Genomic DNA, 17,482 nt, shown 5'->3' with positions numbered 1-17,482 from the left:
GGGGCTTCCGCTTCCGGTAAAGCAGAATAATTTAAACGAAGATTGAAAAGAGGAGCCATGCATGCATACATTCAACACGGGTTTGTAAAAATTTATGAGGAGCGCTATACTAGTTGTAATGCTATGAAAACGGGGTTTTATATATGTTTTCACAACACAAGTTGATGAGAACGTTTGGGGTTTGTTTGTGAGTATGTAGGTAGCTAGCTATAGATAAGTATTGGGGCGTATTCATTACGCCGATTCTGTTGCCAGAAATGTCTTAATCGGGACGAAACTGGGGGGATATTAGTTTAGACTAATACTTACACCCCAGGGCCTGTCTTGCTGGTCGTGTAACATGCTAAAGATGCACAGTCATTTGCAACCTTGTGACAAACTCTTGCAAGGACAATTGCTTGTGGCGAAACGAGGTTGCATAAATTAAAATAAGGAAGCTAAGGCGTGACTTCTCGAGGTTAAGGAGTTTCACGTGCGATGTTCCTTGGACAGATTCTCTACGGAGAACCCTGCTTTCCACGGCGGTGACGGAACCACATGTACCCTCACCTTTCTTGAAGCAGGAAGAAAAAGCTATTTGCGGTAACCAGACATTGTTTGCAAGGGGAAGAATTTCCTGTCATGCGTTGTCGAGTTGCCACATTCTATTACTAGTGTCTGTAAAGTTGGGATCCAGTCTTTGGCCCTCACCAGCTGTTTGCTGACCCAGCTTTGGTATTCAATTACCTTTGTCATACTTTTTATAAACCCTGTCTCTCTCTCTCTGTGTAGATCATGGTGGGTGTCAGAGCGGTCTCACCTGTCGTCCTTTAGGGATCCCTCACAGTGAAGCATGAGGATCAGAGTACAGCTGGACTGTGGAAATCTGTCTTCTACCCAGTCAACAGAAAACATCTCCACAAGTTCACACACATCTATGGAGATGTTTTCACCTACTTCTGTAATCTGGATGAAGACACACACCACCTTCTGAAGCTGCTACCAGAGTATATGTCTGTATGTGTGGAACCTTTTCTTTTTCAACAGTTACCTTCAGAATTGACTTCAGGTTACTTTTTTTGCGTGCATTTTCTGAGGGCTTCTGAAATTGTAATTATATATGCAAAACCTGTGTAGCCACATACTGTAGTTTTATGTTCCTCAGCTGTTAATCCAGATCAGAACGGTTTCTGTTCAGACGGATGTTTGCTAATTTCCCTTGAGCCTTTTGCATTGTGTTTCTGATTAACATAAGTTTGAGATTTAACAAACAAGAGGCAGGGTCTTTATATATCTGCATATAAACTCCATTTGTTTCTTGTATAGATATAGTCTACTACAAGTTTGAATGCATGACCAAAGGTATGTGGACACATTCACATCAAACAGCTTATTAGTCCCCTCCTTGCTGATTTAACAGCCTCAACTCTTCTATGAAGGCTCTGTTGGGTGATTAGGCCTAGCTTAACGCCAGCACTCTAATTCATACAACGGTGTTCGACGAGGGTTACGGTAAGGCTCTGCAGGCCAGTTAAGTTCTTCCACTCCGATTTTGACAAACCATTTCTCTATAGGGCGGCAGGGTAGCATAGTGGTTAGAGCGCTGGACTAGTAACCGGAAGGTTGCAAGTTCAAATCCCGAGCAAATCTGTCATTCTGCCCCTGAACAGGCAGTTAACCCACTGTTCATGTGGGAACCACAGAATCGTCCAGAATGTCAACCATTGTATGCAGTAGAGGTAAGATTTCCCTTCTAGGACTAAGGGGTCTAGCCCAAACATGTAAAACAACCCCAAACCACTATTCCAGGGGTCTAGCCCAAACATGTAAAACAACCCCAAACCACTATTCCTCCTCCACCAAACTTTACAGTTGGCACTGTGCCTTGGGGCTGCCAAATGCAGATTTGTCTGTTGGACTGACATGGTGATTCAGAGTCTAATGGTGGCGAGCTTTACACCACTCCAGCTGAGTTTGGCATTGCGCATTATGATCTTAGGCTTATGTGTGGCTGCTCGTCCATGGAAACCCATTTCATGAAGCTCCTGTCGAACAGTTCTTCTGCAGATGTTGCGTCTAGAGGCAGTTTGGTAGTGAGTGTTGCAACCGAAGACAGACTATATAATTTTACGCGCTTGAGCTGTTGCTCCTAGACATTTCCACTTTACAATAACAGCACTTACAGTTGACTGGGGCAGCTCTTGCATGAACTGACTTGTTGGATAGGTGGCATTCTATGACGGTGCCATGTTGAAAGTAACAGCTCTTCAGTGAGGTTATTCCACTGGCTATGGAGATTGTTTTTTAAACTTACCTGACAGCAACGGCTGTGGCTGAAATAGCCGACTCCACAAATTTGAAGGGATGTCCACATACTTCGTGTATAGATAGATATTGTATACGACAGGATTGCATTACCAGGTTAATTGTGATTACGCCCTAGGAGGGATTATAACGTAGAGGAGTTCTAGTGTGTTCAGGTTAAATTCTATTTTTGACACAACACAACTTTATTTTTTTACTTCTGTGGAACTAAATAAGTTATTTCACTAGTTCGTTAGACATTGTTACAGCCTGGACAAATATAAAAGCAATGTAAAATGTGGATATTCTTCATGTTAGGGTCTGACATCTAAGTGTCCTGATGGCAAGGCAGACGAATGCAAATCTCTTTGAAACCGAAGAATCTATTGGAGAAATAAGTGGTCGCCAACTGAATGTGCTTCAAGCTAATTTGAATATTTTAATAGACCTTGTTGATACCCAAATATTTTTCCTCAATCATTGTTTCCTATCACTCCTTGGCTTGATGAAATCTATCGGATATTTATTTTATCAGATGGTGTTGAAGGGAGACAATCAATAAAATCAAACATTTTTTAAAAGTTGATTGTATTTTAATAGACTTACGGATATGCATTCACATTTGTCCTTATTTCATATTAATTGTGCATTGCACCATCACCTGTAGGGCTTGCCTGTCTTTTCCTACTCTCCGCACTCACAAAACAGCCCATGTTTTTATTTCCGTGTGAACTTTCTCTGCAGTGTCTGTGATAATGGCAGAAGAATGGCACATCATCAAACATATCTCTCAGGTGAGAGGGAAGCTATCCAGAAGACTTTCACCAGGCAGCTAAATATGCACTTGGACAGGGTTAGTTGAGGCACACCCTCTGAAAGTACACTAACCAACTGTCCAGTCCACTTCAGTTGTCGTCCTGACATTTTATATTTGACATTGAGGGGCTGAGTAGTGTGTCACTCAGGACCACTAGCGGAAAAAATGAACACATGTGGATCAACTTTTTTTCTCCCATTGTGCCCTTTATTTGGAGATGGACCTGTTCAGAGACAGACAGGGTGGCAGGGTCCTCATGGCTTTACTGGAGGAACTGGTAAGGATCCATCAGCCCTACTGTGTTGGTGGTCTAATATCGGCCATGTTTCACTGGAGGTGTTCTGATATAGGCCTACTGTACATTGTTTTGTTACAGTAGCCTATGTTGTGCGTTCCCCACAGTAAACAAATGGCCTATCCCTTATTTATTGTGCCAGGTTTGTGGTGGTGCAGTGGCCTGTCCTTCCTGGCTCTGGTTAAGTCGATAGATCCCGGCCAAGTGGACATGAGGGACACACTGTCCAGAGAGCCCAGGGAGAATGTAGAGGAAGCCTTCAGGATAGCACAGTATGGCCTGGGGGATCCCACCACTACTGGAGCCTGACAACCTACAGAGTGAGCTCCCTTCTTGTTAATACACAGTGAAACCAAGCATCTAGATGAGCCCAGTGGCTTTTGCTGCACAACGATGTACTGTGTATCATCAGTAGACACAGTTCTCTGCTTTGTGATATCTTGTTTATTTTTGCTAATAGATGTCACACACAGTACTCCAGTTGAGCAGTCCATAACCTGTGTCCCAGTTCCTAGAACACTACCCTGGACTGGATGAATGTGTAATTGTTCCACACTACGCTATTCTTTCAAATGTTGCTTAACCAACCATTTACATGTATAGGGCAATATTATTTAAAAGCCTTTGACAAGACAGTGGCTCTTAATAAAATACAACAATAAGGGCTTCTTTCAATTATTATATTTGTTTTCCAATAGGACAGTGCATCTGACTTTGACATGAGTGTAATCTGGTTCAGAGACAATACTAACCAACACCAGAGACCCCCAACCCTGACCAGACCTCTGATTCCACCAGATGCCCAGACCTGGATTCTGTCTCTGGTTTGGGAGAGGACCAGGGAGCAACCGCCATGGATGATGAGGACCTCCAGCTGTGTAGTGGAGACCCAGATAACTCCCTCTCCCCTGGCTGAACACATTTTGTCTGCCCAATCCAGTATCCATTATGAATCTCTCACAACATGGCCCTCAAAGCACCATAGGGGAGATTGGAATCAGTGTATCAGGAGTACTATGATTCCCAGGGGGTCAAATGCCCCATTGGGTCTGAGTAAAGGCACTTGCTATATCTCGATCTACACTCTTCTGACAAGGACGTGTGGATCTGGACGGAGAAGGCCGCCGAGGAGCAGACGTCCACACAGCTCGCTGTACGAGGACAACTTCTCCCAGAGAAAGGGGTCTACACACGTATAGTTACGTTCTGGCCCTGAACAAGGAAGCTCTATGGAGTAATATCAGGGTTAGAGCCGACAGCGAGCGGCTTGGAGTCAAACCCTCTGGTCGGTATTAGATCTGAATGTAACAGAGGTGATCGACAGTGAAGCTGAATGTTGAGCCACATCGTATGGAGATGTCAAGTCACCCTGAGGAATGGTGCTGTTGAGAAGGAAGGAGAGGGATCCCAGTCTAAAGACCAGAACACTGGGCTGTATTCAGGAGTGCATTAATGAAATGGCAAACAGGAATATTTAAAGGAATAAGTGAGTGGAGAAGAGACCCTTTGGTGACAAACAACAGCAGGAAACAGTCCCTGAGCAACAGGAAAGAGACATAGAAATAGATGGACGACAGAGAGATGGCAGAGGTCGGAGAGCGTGGTTGTGGAGGAAGAGGTGAGTGCCGAAGGAGGGGAAAGAAGATACAGCTTTGAGGGAGGAGGGTGACTTTGGCGAGGAGGGGGAAAGGAGGAGCAAGGAAACAGTGAAGAGGAGGAAGAAAAAAGTGGAGTGAAGAGGATGATTATCTCAGGGAAGAAATAGTACAGGACAGTGGCAAGTTGCATGACTGTGTGAAATGAGTGTAGAAGAGGAGAAAAATAAAGAACTTAGAGGGGGTAGAGAAGAGCTCTGACGAGGTGGGATATGAATCGGAAGGGGAGCTTTTGAAGGAGGCTGGACAGGGCAGTAACGAGGAGCAGCGGGAGGGAAAGCACACAGTCCCTAAGCAGGAGAGGCTAGATGTCACAAAAGACAGAAGACATAGATAGGATGGCAGAGTTTGGAGGAAGATGTGAATGCAGAGGATGGCTTTGGAGAATAGGTGGAGAAAGGAAGATACTTTTTTATTTCACCTGGCAAATCCGGTAAGAACAAATTCTTATTTACAATGACTGCCTACCCCGGACCCGGATGACGCTGGGCCAATTGTGCGCTGCCCTATGAGACTCCCAATCACGGCCGGATGTCATTCAGCCTGGATTTGAACCAGGTACTGTAGCGACGCCTCTTGCACTGAGATGTGGTGCCTTAGACCGCTGCGCCACTCGGGAGGCTGCTGTGCTATTCTGGAGGCGGCTGCGCTATTCTGGAGGCTGCTGCGCTATTCTGGAGACTGCTGCGCTATTCTGAAGGCTGCTGCGCTATTCTGGAGGCTGCTGCGCTATTCTGGAGGCTGCTGCGCTATTCTGGAGGCTGCTGCGCTATTCTGGAGGCTGCTGCGCTATTCTGGAGGCTGCTGCGCTATTCTGGATGCTGCTGTGCTATTCTGGAGGCTGCTGCGCTGTGAAATTGAGAAGGATATGGAGGTTACAGAGGGAGTCCATCTCAGGGAGGGCACACAAGATGACAGTGCTGAGGATTGGGACACATCCTTCTCATCGACATAGTGACTTCACTCTTCCAGAAAAAATGGATTCCTGCAAACAGTGGCAATTCCCAGGCATCAGGGTATGTTCATTCATACAGTGAATATTCTCTACTCTGAACATTACACCAACACTGCAATTGTCTCAAGGAATTGCCTTCAGTTAACTCGAGGTAAATTCAATGTTCTGGTTGTCTCCATGTTTCAATCATTTATGTTTGCTGTTTCTCTCTGGTCTTTCAGTGATTGTGTTATTTCTAGGAATGTGGCGCCCCCTTGTGGTGCAAAGTCAGAGCTGGCGCTGCTGGTTCTGTTGATTCTTCTTTACCGTCTCTTCATCCTCACCATCTGACCTTCTGTTCTACAGATACCTCAGACCCAATTAAATCATGGTTACACTTGTGAATATAATTTTGACAAAGTTACCCGTTTAAGGTACATGCCTATGAACTCAACAAATTGAGAGAGCTGTCAGTTCAGGACCTAATTTAGGGATTCAGGATGTCTGGGTTGTCTTTCTCTAATCCAGACCTCTGAATAAAATGACTTCAACAAAGCAACCGCAGTCCAACTGAACTAAGTTAATTACACTAGTGTATTCTTAGCCACAAGATGGCAACATAAGGCCAGGTAAGGAGTGTCTCTCAGATGAGTTCCAGTGCTGTAGGCCTGGTAACAAACTGACTGCCAGGTAGTTAATTAGCATGGGTGTCATTGTGAGTTCAAGCAAGCAGTGATTAATCAGCACATTGACATTTCAACAGACGTACTAGTATTAACAAGCTTCGTCAGAAGCTGCAAACATTCAAATAATGAGTTGAACATTGGGGGTTAATTAAAAAGACAACTTTGATCATATTTGATGTGTAATTTTAATTATTACATTACTTTTGTATCTTCTGTTAACATAATCATGCCTTGAATGTGTGTGTGTATATATATATATATATATATATATATATATATATATATATATATATTTAAAAAATAATGGGTATATGCTCCGGATGTGTACCAAACTCACTAAAAGTGGCAGTAAATAAAGCCTCTCTTGAAAAAGCCAAACCTTGACCCAGAAAATATAAAAAACTATCGGCCTATATCGAATCTTCCATTCCTCTCAAAAATGTTAGAAAAGGCTGTTGCGCAGCAACTTACTGCCTTCCTGAAGACAAACAATGTATACGAAATGCTTCAGTCTGGTTTTAGACCCCATCTTAGCACTGAGATGGCACTTGCGAAGGTGGTAAATTACATTTTAATGGCATCGGACCGAGGCTCTGCATCTGTCCTCGTGCTCCTAGACCTCAGGGCTTCTTTTGATACCATCGATCACCACATTCTTTTGGAGAGATTGGAAACCCAAATTGGTCTACACGGACAAGTTCTGGTCTGGTTTAGATCTTATCTGTCGGAAAGATATCAGTTTGTCTCTGTGAATGGTTTGTCCTCTGACAAATCAACTGTAAATTTCGGTGTTCCTCAAGGTTCCGTTTTAGGACCACTATTGTTTTCACTATATATTTTATCTCTTGGGGATGTTTTTTTAATTTCTTTTTGCCTTTATTTTACTAGGCAAGTCAGTTAAGAACAAATTCTTATTTTCAATGACGGCCTAGGAACAGTGGGTTAACTGCCTGTTCAGGGGCAGAATGACAGATTTGTACCTTGTCAGCTCAGGGATTTGAACTAGCAACCTTTCGGTCCAACAATCTAACCACTAGGATACCCTGCCGCCTGTTATTCGAAAACATAATGTTAACTTTCACTGCTATGCGGATGACACACAGCTGTACATTTCAATGAAACATGGTGAAGCACCAAAATTGCCCTTGCTAGAAGCATGTGTTTCAGACATAAGGAAGTGGATGGCTGCAAACTTTCTACTTTTAAACTCGGACAAAACAGAGATGCTTGTTCTAGGTCCCAAGAAACAAAGAGATCTTCTGTTGAATCTGACAATTAATCTTAATGGTTGTACAGTCGTCTCAAATAAAACTGTGAAGGACCTCGGTGTTACTCTGGACCCTGATCTCTCTTTTGAAGAACATTTCAAGACCATTTCAAGGACAGCTTTTTTCCATCTACGTAACATTGCAAAAATCAGAAACTTTCTGTCCAAAAATGATGCAGAAAAATTCATCCATGCTTTTGTCACTTCTAGGTTAGACTACTGCAATGCTCTACTTTCCGGCTACCCGGATAAAGCACTAAATAAACTTCAGTTGGTGCTAAATACGGCTGCTAGAATCCTGACTAGAACCAAAAAATGTGATCATATTACTCCAGTGCTAGCCTCTCTACACTGGCTTCCTGTCAAAGCAAGGGCTGATTTCAAGGTTTTACTGCTAACCGACAAAGCAGTACATGCGCTTGCTCCTACCTATCTTTCTGATTTGGTCCTGCCGTACATACCTACACGTATGCTACGGTCACAAGACGCAGGCCTCCTAATTGTCCCTAGAATTTCAAAGCAAACAGCTGGAGGCAGGGCTTTCTCCTATAGAGCTCCATTTTTATGGAACGGTCTGCCTACCCATGTCAGAGACGCAAACTCGGTCTCAACCTTTAAGTCTTTACTGAAGACTCATCTCTTCAGTGGGTCATATGATTGAGTGTAGTCTGGCCCAGGAGTGGGAAGGTGAACGGAAAGGCTCTGGAGCAACGAACCGCCCTTGCTGTCTCTGCCTGGCCGGTTCCCCTCTTTCCACTGGGATTCTCTGCCTCTAACCCTATTACAGGGGCTGAGTCACTGGCTTACTGGGGCTCTCTCATGCCGTCCCTGGAAGGGGTGCGTCACCTGAGTGGGTTGATTCACTGATGTGGTCATCCTGTCTGGGTTGGCGTCCCCCCCTTGGGTTGTGCCATGGCGGAGATCTTTGTGGGCTATACTCAGCCTTGTCTCAGGATGGTAAGTTGGTGGTTGAAGTTATCCCTCTCGTGGTGTGGGGGCTGTGCTTTGGAAAAGTGGGTGGGGTTATACCCTTCCTGTTTGGCCCTGTCCGGGGGTGTCCTCGGATGGGGCCACAGTGTCTCCTGACCCCTCCTGTCTCAGCCTCCAGTATTTATGCTGCAGTAGTTTATGTGTCGGGGGGCTAGGGTCAGTTAGTTATATCTGGAGTACTTCTCCTGTCCTATTTGGTGTCCTGTGTGCGTTCTCTAATTCTCTCCTTCTCTCTTTCTTTCTCTCTCTCGGAGGACCTGAGCCCTAGGACCATGCCCCAGGACTACCTGACATGATGACTCCTTGCTGTCCCCAGTCCACCTGGCCGTGCTGCTGCTCCAGTTTCAACTGTTCTGCTTTATTATTATTCGACCATGCTGATCATTTATAAACATTTGAACATCTTGGCCATGTTCTGTTATAATCTCCACTCGGCACAGCCAGAAGGGGACTGGCCACCCCACATATGCTTTCTCTAATTCTCTCTTTCTTTCTCTTTCTCGGAGGACCTGAGCCCTAGGACCATGCCCCAGGACTACCTGACATGATGACTCCTTGCTGTCCCCAGTCCACCTGGCCGTGCTGCTGCTCCAGTTTCAACTGTTCTGCTTTATTATAATTCGACCATGCTGATAATTTATGAACATTTGAACATTTTGGCCGTTTTGGCCTTTCTCGGGAGTTTTTCCTAGCCACCGTGCTTCTACACCTGCATTGCTTGCTGTTTGGGGTTTTAGGCTGGGTTTCTGTACAGCACTTTGAGATATCAGCTGATTGTCCACAGTCAAAATACAGTAAATGGTTAATGACCGATGTTGTTCATACTTTGGATAATCACATTTATTTGGCTGGGAGTTTGTATGAAGCTTGTGCAGCAGAGGGTCGACCACTAAAGGGAATGTTACATAAAACAAAGTTTAAAAAAAAGTTTCTCAGCTCATCTCTGTGTGTGAACAGCAAACACACTGCAGGCAGCGATGAGAAGGGGACATCTGGGGACCGAGTGTCTCTCTGCTACCCACTCGCCATGTATTAATGTTAAGTGTTAATAATGAACAGCGTAACATGGCTTACAGTGCTATCTGGGCTCTTAGGCATACTATTCAGTGCCTTGGCAGCACTGCTAGAGAACTCTCCCAGAGGAACGCCAGGGAAGGAGAGGAGGGCCAGTGCCCCCAGCAGCTGGACACAATGCTGCCCCTACCATGACCTTGCCAGCAGCCGGCTGGGCCACAGCCTCCTCCTTTCCCCCCTGGGCCTGGTTTTGGCCCTGGGTCTTCTCTCCAGGGTCTCTGGACCGAGCTGCTCACAACCTTGGGGTTGGGGCACGCGAGCGGGGAGAGGCTATGCTGCCTGCCCTCACACCGCTGGAGGAACGTGGGTGGGGTGGGGTGGGGCTCAGCTGACGGTGTGGATTGGCCTGCACGTGGACAGGAAGCCAAAGCCAGACTACCAGAAGTTACTCAAGAATCTTATTTCCCCAACTCCAGAAGGCCATGGCCAGCGTAAACAACAACACAGCACTGGAAACACTGGTCAGAGACCTGAAGCTCAGTCACGATGGCTCGGACAAACTCATTCTGATGAACCTTATACATTTCAAAAGGTACAATGTTCCCTTTTTAGAAAAATATATAATTACGAGTTCTCTGATGCAAATGAAAGGAATATATTTGTTTAACTCAGTAGTTAATTATTCTCTTTGTCAAATTAGTTCTGAGCACAGTAAATAATGTCATCTTTATCTTTAGTGTAGACAAGTGGTTCCCAACCTTCTTTGGTTACCGTACCACCAACTGAATTTCTCTCTGCTCAGAGCACCCCTGAAGTACCCTCTTATGCATTTTACCAGTAACCTTATGGGCGAGTTTTCAACTATCCACTGTGGATAGGCCCATGTACTGGTGTGGCCTACAGTATATGAAATAAACCTATCAATATATTATGAAAGTACTATGTTTGTAATTGAATGACAGGGTAGAAAAGTGTCGTCTACAGTGCATTTGAAATTTGCAAACCCCTACAGGTAAATGGGAGCATCCATTCGACGGGCGTCAAACCGGCAACGGCGTTTCCACGTGAACGGGTCGCCGCGTGTGGAAGTTCCGCAGGATGTTCCGTGAAGTCTACAGAGCTGAGGAAGCTGTATGATACTAACTCTTCCACCACAGTGCTGTGGCTACCCTACTCATCCTTCCTCCCCTGACCCCCTCCACCAGGCCTCCCCCTGGCTGGCCTCCCTCCTGCTGCCTAAGGGAGAGGTTCAGCTCCCGGAGGAGTGTCTCTCTGTAGCCAGGATGGACTTTTGGCTCCAACCTCCTCAAAGGAGGGAGCAAGTGGGTGTATGTTTGTTCGAGTGTGTGGGTGAATGGGTATCTGTGTCTGTGTGGGCAGGTGGATGGATTTGTGTATATGTTTCTGCGTGTGTGAATGTGCACGTGCATATGCGAATGCGTGGGTTTGAATTGTGGGTGTGTGTTTGTTGGTGGGTGTATATTGATTGATGGTGTGCTGTGTTGAGGGACCTTTTCTACAGACCCACTCTTGTCACGAGGTGCGTGTTGTTTAGCAGAATGATGAATTGTGCTGAGCTGATCCAGAGTCAGCAATAATTACTTATTTCTGCTTCAGTAAGCGTCAAGTCGCCTACCACATGGGCTCATGCAATAACAAGACAGCTTTCTAAACACAATCCATTAACACATTGATTGGTATTTTTACACAGGCAGTCATAAATCCACTTCCCAAAGTTCCTCATGAAGAAATGCTGCAGTTTGTGAAGTCTACTGAAAGCGTCTGGGGCATCAGCCGACTTCTCTGGGGTTTCTTTAAAGAATACCCTGAAACTCATTCAGGTAGGAGGATAACTGGAAAGCTTTAATGTGACAATACATAAAGATTGTTAGGGTTGGAAAAACCATAGCTTATTTGCTATTAATCAGGATAAGGAATTCTTACAACCAACAAAGGTCTACTTAGTACAAGTGTATCAGAAAGTATTTGGGGCAGAGATGACACTTCCCCCTCAGTTTGTATGTGTATTTATTTATGCCAAGGCAGCAGCTACTCTTCCTGGGGTCCAGCAAAATTAAGGCATATATACTATTTCTGAAACATTACAATACATTTACAGATTTCACAACACACTGTGTGCCCTCAGGCCCCTACTTCAAATCAAATTTATTTATATAGCCCTTCGTACATCAGCTGATATCTCAAAGTGCTGTACAGAAACCCAGCCTAAAACCCCAAACAGCAAGCAATGCAGGTGTAGAAGCACGGTGGCTAGGAAAAATTCCCTAGAAAGGCCAAAACCTAGAGAGGAACCAGGCTATGTGGGGTGGCCAGTCCTCTTCTGGCTGTGCCAGGTGGAGATTGTAACAGAACATGGCCAAGATGTTCAAATGTTCATAAATGACCAGCATGGTCGAATAATAATAAGGCAGAACAGTTGAAACTGGAGCAGCAGCACGGCCAGGTGGACTGGGGACAGCAAGGAGTCATCATGTCATGTAGTCCTGGGGCATGGTCCTAGGGCTCAGGTCCTCCAAGAGAGAATTAGAGAGAGCACATGTGGGGTGGCCAGTCCTCTTCTGGCTGTGCCGGGTGGAGATTATAACAGAACATGGCCAAGATGTTCAAATGTTCATAAATGACCAGCATGGTCGAATAATAATAAGGCAGAACAGTTGAAACTGGAGCAGCAGCACGGCCAGGTGGACTGGGGACAGCAAGGAGTCATCATGTCAGGTAGTCCTGGGGCATGGTCCTAGGGCTCAGGTCCTCCGAGAGAGAGAAAGAAAGAGAGAATTAGAGAGAGAACACTTAAATTCACACAGGACACCGAATAGGACAGGAGAAGTACTCTAGATATAACAAACTGACCCTAGCCCCCGACACATAAACTACTGCAGCATAAATACTGGAGGCTGAGACAGGAGGGGTCAGGAGACACTGTGGCCCCATCCGAGGACACCCCCGGACAGGGCCAAACAGGAAGCATATAACCCCACCCACTTTGCCAAAGCACAGCCCCCACACCACTAGAGGGATATCTTCAACCACCAACTTACCATCCTGAGACAAGGCTGAGTATAGCCCACAAAGATCTCCGCCATGGCACAACCCAAGGGGGGGGCGCCAACCCAGACAGGATGACCACATCAGTGAATCAACCCACTCAGGTGATGCACCCCTTCCAGGGACGGCATGAGAGAGCCCCAGTAAGCCAGTGACTCAGCCCCTGTAATAGGGTTAGAGGCAGAGAATCCCAGTGGAAAGAGGGGAACCGGCCAGGCAGAGACAGCAAGGGCGGTTCGTTGCTCCAGAGCCTTTCTGTTCACCTTCCCACTCCTGGGCCAGGCTACACTCAATCATATGACCCACTGAAGAGATAGGTCTTCAGTAAAGACTTAAAGGTTGAGACCGAGTTTGTGTCTCTGACATGGGTAGGCAGACCGTTCCATAAAAATGGAGCTCTATAGGAGAAAGCCCTGCCTCCAGCTGTTTGCTTTGAAATTCTAGGGACAATTAGGAGGCCTGCGTCTTGTGACCGTAGCATACGTGTAGGTATGTACGGCGGGACCAAATCAGAGAGATAGGTAGGAGCAAGCCCATGTAATGCTTTGTAGGTTAGCAGTAAAACCTTGAAATCAGCCCTTGCTTTGACATGAAGCCAGTGTAGGGAGGCTAGTACTGGAGTAATATGATAAAATTTTGGGGTTCTAGTCAGGATTTTAGCAGCCGTATTTAGCACTAACTGAAGTTTATTTAGTGCTCTATCCGGGTAGCCGGAAAGTAGAGCATTGCAGTAGTCTAACCTAGAAGTGACAAAAGCATGGCAAAAAAAAATCTGCATAATTTTTGGACAGAAAGTTTCTGATTTTTGCAATATTACGTAGATGGAAAACAGCTGCCATTGAAATGGTCTTGATATGTTCTTCAAAAGAGAGATCAGGGTCCAGAGTAACGCCGAGGTCTTTCACAGTTTTATTTGAGACGACTGTACAACCATTAAGATGAATTGTCAGATTCAACAGAAGATCTCTTGGTTTCTTGGGACCTAGAACAAGCATCTCTATTTTGTCCGAATTTAAAAGTAGAAAGTTTGCAGCCATCCACTTCCTTATGTCTGAAACACATGCTTCTAGCAAGGGCAATTTTTGGGCTTCACCATGTTTCATTGAAATGTAAAGCTGTGTGTCATCCGCATAGCAGTAAAAGTTAACATTATGTTTTCGAATGACATCCCCAAGAGGTAAAATATATAGTGAAAACAATAGTGGTCCTAAAACGGAACCTTGAGGAACACCGAAATGTACAGTTGATTTGTCAGAGGACAAACCATTCACAGAGACAAACTGATATCTTTCCGACAGATAAGATCTAAACCAGGCCAGAACTTGTCCGTGTAGACCAATTTGGGTTTCCAATCTCTCCAAAAGAATGTGGTGATCGATGGTATCAAAAGCAGCACTAAGGTCTAGGAGCACGAGGACAGATGCAGAGCCTCGGTCCAATGCCATTAAAATGTCATTTACCACCTTCACAAGTGCAGTCTCAGTGCTATGATGGGGTACTTCACCACTAGCACATATCTACAATACAAAATCCACGTGTGTGTTTGTGTGTGTGTAGTGTGTGTGTTATCGTGTGTGTATGCATGTGTCTGTGCCCATGTTTGTGTAGACCTCTTGCACCAAATCTTCTCAACACATCTCTCTCTCTCATCGCCCTGGACTTCTCTGTCCCTTCCAGTATTTCTTTCGACAGACCATTTATGCTTCGAGTGTATGATGAGCTCACAGGCCTCATCCTGCTCACAGGGACAATCATGGACTCGACAGAAATATAACATCCTCAGTCTTTTTCTTTTGTTGTCACTCATACCACTGTTTGTGTCCCTTTGGTGATCATAAAATGAAGAATTGTTTTCAGATCATGGAAAATTGTCTTTTTCTTTTTAATATGTACCCTGTGATATAAACTTGGGAAATGTTGCATCGGAAATGGTATTTGTGGACTGTCTGTGCCTTTGAAATGGATACTTTGAAGCGTATGTTTTGATCATTAAAATCGGATTCAGAAACCACCTGCTCGTTTGCATTTTGCAGATTTCCATAATGATGGGATGAAAGGGCATTTGTTAAAGAAAACTGGTAAGAATGTACTTGTTCTGCTCTAGATTCGGTTTTGCTTTAATATTTGAGATAAAACACTTTCTTCTGTTAATAAACTAGTTTCATGTTCTATACAGGTTAGGGCCGACTTTTATTACATTACAACTTCAATTAGGATGAAAGAACACTAGAACACATTGATTGACAATCATTTCAATGACAGAGACAGCATAGCATTGAACGTCATCCTGTCCTTAGGCAACGAGTTTAGAATAAAAAAGCTGCTATATACACAGTGCACAAAACATTAAGAACACCTGCCCTTTCCAGACTGACCAGGTGAATCCGGGCGAAAGCTTTGATCCCTTACTAAAGACACTTGTTTTAATCCACTTCAGGGTCAGCATCCCTGTGGAACACTTTCGACAGCTTGTAGAGTCCATGCCGCGATGGACTGTGGCGGTTCTGAGGACGGGAGAACAGTGTTCCTAATGTTTTGTGTACTCGGTGTACAGTCGTGGCCAAAAGTTTTGAGAATGACACAAATATTAATTTCCACAAAGTTTTCAACTTCAATGTCCTTAAATATTTTTGTCAGGTGTTACTATGGAATACTGAAGTATAATTACAAACATTTCATACGTGTCAAATGCTTTATTGACAATTACATGAAGTTGATGCAGAGTCAATATTTGCAGTGTTGACCCTTATTTTTGAAGACCTCTTCAATCCGCCCTGGCATGCTGTCAATTAACTTCTGGGCCACATCCTGACTGATGGCAGCCCATTATTGCATAATCAATGCTTTGAGTTTGTCAGAATTTGTGGGTTTTTGTTTGTCCACCCGCCTCTTGAGGATTGACCACAAGTTCTCAATGGGATTAAGGTAGTTTCCTGGCCATGGACCCAAAATATCAATGTTTTGTTCCCCGATCCACTTAGTTATCACTTTTGCCTTATGGAAAGGTGCTCCATCATGCTGGAAAAGGCATTGTTCTTCACCAAACTGTTCCTGGATGGTTGGGTGAAGTTGCTCTCGGAGGATGTGTTGGTACCATTCTTTATTCACGGCTGTGTTCTTAGGCAAAACTGTGAGTGAGCCCACTTCCTTTGTTGTGAAGCAACCCCACGCATGAATGTTCTCAGGGTGCTTTACTGTTGGCATGACACAGGACTGATGGTAGCGCTCACCTTGTCTTTTCCGGACAAGCTTTTTTCCAGATGCCCCAAACAATCGGAAAGGGGATTCATCAGAGAAAATGACTTTACCCAAGTCCTTAGCAGTCCAAACCCTGTACCTTTTGCAGAATAGCAGTCTGTCCCTGATGTTTTTCCTGGAGAGAAGTGGCTTCTTTGCTGCCCTTCTTGACACCAGGCCATCCTCCAAAAGTCTTCACCTCACTGTGCGTACAGATGCACTCACACCTGCCTGCTGCCATTCCTGAGCAAGCTCTGTACTGATGATGCCCTGATCCTGCAGCTGAATTAACTTTAGGAGACGGTCCTGGAGCTTGATGGACTTTCTTGGGCACCCTGGAGCCTTCTTCACAACAATTAAACCGCTCTCATTGAAGTTCTTGATGATCCGATAAATGGTTGATTTAGGTGTAATCTTACTGGCAGCAATATCCTTGCCTGTGAAGCCATTTTTGTGCAAAGCAATGATGACGGCACATGTTTCCTTGCAGGTAACCATGGGTGGCAGAGGATGAACATGATTCCAAGCACCACCCTCCTTTAAAAGCTTATATTCTGTTATTCGAACTCAGTCAGCATGACAGAGTGATCTCCAGCCGTGTCCTCATCAACACCACACCTGTGTTAACGAGAGAATCACTGACATGATGTCAGCTGGTCCTGTTGTGGTAGAGCTGAAATGCAGTGGAAATGTTTTTGGGGGAAATCGGTTCATTTGCATGGCAAAGAGGGACTTTGCAGTTAATTGCAATTCATCTGATCACTCTTCATAACATTCGGGAGTATATGCAAATAAACATCATACAAACTGAGGCAGCAGACTTTGTGAAAATTAATATTTTGTCATTCTCAAAACTTTTTGCCACGATTGTATAACCTAAAAGGGTTCTTCTGTTGTCCCTGTAGGACCCTTTGAAGAACCTTGATTGGTTCCATGTAGAACCCTTTCTACAGAGGGTTCTACATGGAACCCAAAATTGTTCTACCCCAAACAAAAAATGATTCTACCTGGAACATAATAGGGTTTTCCTATGGGGACAGGCGAAGAACCCTTTTGGAACCCTTTTTTCAAAGAGTGTACATTACAAGATGGAGTTCAGTTTTAGAATCAAATATTTCACGAAGACACACACAGAGACAAAGCTCTGAGTTAGAATGAGATTCAATTTTTCCATGCTGGAGTCCCACAGATTACATGGTGATATTTCAAACTCGGGGAGATGAAAATGATGAATAGAA

At 44.7% G+C, this 17,482-nt stretch overlaps 1 non-coding gene across 1 annotated transcript; it reads left to right on the top strand.

Annotated features, from left to right (window-relative positions):
- Positions 1–358: 358 nt before the first annotated feature.
- Positions 359–645, top strand: LOC123991916. The gene has a single exon (XR_006831013.1). It is a non-coding gene; the product is annotated as a small Cajal body-specific RNA 13 (non-coding RNA).
- Positions 646–17,482: the final 16,837 nt, after the last annotated feature.

Source organism: Oncorhynchus gorbuscha, linkage group LG12 (assembly GCF_021184085.1).
Source record: "Oncorhynchus gorbuscha isolate QuinsamMale2020 ecotype Even-year linkage group LG12, OgorEven_v1.0, whole genome shotgun sequence".
NCBI classification, from domain to species: Eukaryota; Metazoa; Chordata; class Actinopteri; order Salmoniformes; family Salmonidae; genus Oncorhynchus; species Oncorhynchus gorbuscha.
Note: the sequence above shows the minus strand (reverse complement) of the source record. Positions and strands in the feature narration are given on the sequence as shown.